Genomic DNA, 3,511 nt, shown 5'->3' on the forward strand with positions numbered 1-3,511 from the left:
CAAGGCAAAAGATGTGATTAAGTTAAGGATTTGGATTAAGGATTTGGATTTGGATTAATTTAAGGATTATGTTAAGGATTAAATTAAGGATTTGTGAATAAGTTAAGGATTTGGAGGAGCATTTATCCTGGATTATCTGAGTGAGCCCTAAACCCAATGATAAGTTTCCCTGTAAGAGTAAGCGAGGAAGAAGAGAAAGAGACAATGCGACCAGGAGACAGATACGGAAGCGATGAAGCCACAAGCCAAGGAATGCTGACCGCCACCAGAATCTGGGAGAAGCCAAGAATGAATTCTCTCATTGAGCCTCCAGAGGAGTACAACTCTCCTGACACTTTGATTTCAGACTTCTGGCCTCTCTAAGTGTGATAGAATACATTTCTGTCCATTTTTAAGGTACACAGTTTGTGGTGATTTGTTACGCCAGTCACAGATAACTGATAGACCATGTATGCCATCTTTCTTACTCACGCTCTGTCTTGTTAAGGGTAGAAAAAGAGCCGGGCCTTGCCCATGCGCATTCTGACTCTCATAAGGTGATGTGCTTGCTAGCTTTCTGTAGGTTTCCCTGTGCATAATTCTCACCTTTATCCCTAATTATGAAATAATTATAATTAAGCTGCCTCCGGAGACTAGAGAGAAAAGTAGAAGAAGAAAGAGCTCAGGACTGGCGGGTGCCCAAATATAGCGGCACGTAGGTGTACCAATCAAAAGGACAGAGTTTAGACAAGGGAGAAATAACAGACTTCAGGAACCAAAAAATATTGGTAACTGACCAATGTAAGCACAGAAACTAAAAACTAAGTGATTCCAACCCATAACACAGAGTCATTCTGGGAGAAAGTATAGCATGGTGATTAAATAAATTGACTCAGGATGTATGACTTAGGTCTAAATCTTACTCACTAGAAAGTTCACCTGTGTAAACTGCTCGACCTCTCTGTTTCTTCATCTCTAAAACAGGCCTGAACTATCTATTTCATAGGGCTATGGCATTAACTAACTGAGATAATTCTCACAAAGTGTTCAGAAGAATGTCTGGCATTTGTTCACATTCCATAAATTTTCGTAGTTATTATCATTAGTATTGTTATTAATGATATTAACAGGAGGACTTATAGAAGCATGAGCCAGGAAACTAGACAGAGAAAATAATAAATACGCAAACCATAATTCAGAATCTGCTGGTCTCTGGACCCACGTGCAGCCTCACCTGGCATTGCCAGGTGCTGCAGCAGCCAAGCGTCCCGTCCATTGCCCGCTTGCCACTCTCCTGGACCCGCAGCAGCTGCAGATCTCCTCGCTCAAGGGGCTCAGCCTGGCAGACAAGGAGAACACGCCACCGGCCTCAGTGCCACCCGCGTACTGGACAGCGAGACTGCCCACAGGATCTTCCAGGAGCCAGCGAGCCAAAAACAAAGTTAGCAGCCCTCACTGCGCAGAACGAACCACTGCTGGGAGCGAACCCCCCGCTGCTCTGTCATCTTCCCCATCGAGTACCATGACATCTGGCAGATGTACAAGAAGGCCGAGGCTTCCTTTTGGACAGCGGAGGAGGTGGCTCTTTCCAAGGAGCTGCTGCTCTGGGAGGCCCTGAAGCCCGAGGAGAGGTACTTCATTTCGCACGTCCTGGTGTCCTTTGTGGCGAGCGATGGCACTGTGAATGAAAACTTGGCGGAATGGTTTAGCCAAGAGGTTCACTTCACCGAAGCCCGCTGCGTCTATGGCTTCCAGATCGCCCTGGAAAACATACATTCTGAGATGTACAGCCTCCTCATCGACACTTACATTAAAGATTCCAAGGAGAGGGAGTTTCTCTTCAACGCCATCGAGATGATGCCTGCGCTAGATCGGGGACAAAGAGGCCACCTATGGTGAACATGTCATAGCTTTTGCTGCAGTGGAAGGAATCTTCTTTTCTGGATCTTTTTGCATCGATATTCTGGCTCAGGAAGCAAGGGCTGATGCCTGGCCTCACATTTTCCAATGAACTTATTAGCAGAGGTGAGTGTTTGCACTGTGATTTGGCCTGCCTGACGTTCAAACACCTGGTATACAAACCTTCAGAGCAGAGAGTGAAGGAGACCATCGTCACTGTCCTCGGGATAGAACAGGAGTTCCTCAGGGAGGCCTTGCCAGTGAAGCTCATTGGGATGAATTGTACTTTGATGAAGCAGTACATTGAGTTTGTGGCAGACAGACTCCTGCTGGAGCCGGGTTTGTTTCAGCAAGGCTTTCTGAGCAGAAAACCCATTTGACTTCATGGAGAACATTTCACTGGAAGGGAAGACCAACTTCTTTGAGAAGAGAGTAGGCCAGAGAGGATGGGAGTGATGTCCAGTCACAGAGAGAACTCATTCCCCCTGGATGCTGACTTCTGGATGAACTGAAGGTCCGATCTTTCTTACTGATTACATTAGCTCCTTGAAGTATCTCAGAAAATTTTGTTGTATGTGCCTCAGGCTATCTTTTATCCCTAATAATTTTATTTCTGCCTACCAGGTCCTTAAAGGGGAAACACAGCTTCTGAACATTTTGGCAAACCTTTGGGACAGAATATTGTGTAGGGATTTCAAAAACCAACTATGGTTGTCTTTGTCAACTTAGAGACTGAATATTTCTATCTAAAGCTGGCTATGCGCCCAGCCCTGCACATGGTGGAAGGGCCACGGTACACACTTGTATGGGTTTTATGCCTCATGTTCCCAGAAAATCTCTTTGTTGCCATCTCCTCATGGAGCTCAGCTGTGTCTGCTGCCCACAGACAGACAAAGCTGTTTGATTGATTAAAAATCATCAGTCCTACTCTCCTGAGATGCAGAGATGAGGACACACAGGCCCAGATAAAAAGATGACTTGACCAAATTCCACACCTACTTATAGCAAGTCAGATTCTTCAATAATCACAAAATAAAGTTGTGTGTGTGTGTGTGTGTGTGTGTGTTAGTAGTGGATTGGAGGCTATTCCTCTTTGAAGGATTCTATCAATTTCCCTCCTCACTTTCAAGGATAGATGACAGTGGGCTCATCTCTATGCTCCAATGCCCAACTACATCCCAGCGAAGCTGCAGAATGAGTCAACCAGAGTGGAAATTATTTCTAGGGAAAACACTCCATCAAGTTATTTTATCTTATGTTCCTCAAGTGTGATATTCAGCATCTAAATAGTTGTTATACTTGTTCTGGTACATTTCAGAATCAATAGGTATCCAGTACCATAGTGTTTTCATTGTTGTAGCATTGTGATATATTTTGAAATTAGAAAGTGTGATGCTTCCAGCTTTATTCTTTTTACTCAAGGTCACTTTGGCTACTCTGGGTCTTTTGCAGTCTCACATGAATTTTAAAATTGTTTTTTCTATTTCTGTAAAAAAAAATGCCACTGGGATTTTGATGGGAATAGCATTGAATTTGTAGATTACTTTGGGTAGTTTGGGCATTTTAACAACATAAGTCTTCCAGTCCATGAACATGGGATATCTTTCCATTTATTTTCATCTTATTTAATTTC

General features: G+C 43.8%; 1 pseudogene; it reads left to right on the forward strand.

The window, feature by feature from the left end:
* Positions 1–204: 204 nt before the first annotated feature.
* On the forward strand, positions 205–2,390 carry LOC119059072 (ribonucleoside-diphosphate reductase subunit M2-like; annotated as a pseudogene).
* Positions 2,391–3,511: the final 1,121 nt, after the last annotated feature.

The sequence above is a fragment of the Artibeus jamaicensis genome, unplaced genomic scaffold, assembly GCF_021234435.1.
Source record: "Artibeus jamaicensis isolate MK-2021 breed Jamaican fruit bat unplaced genomic scaffold, CSHL_Jam_final contig_585, whole genome shotgun sequence".
NCBI lineage: Eukaryota > Metazoa > Chordata > Mammalia > Chiroptera > Phyllostomidae > Artibeus > Artibeus jamaicensis.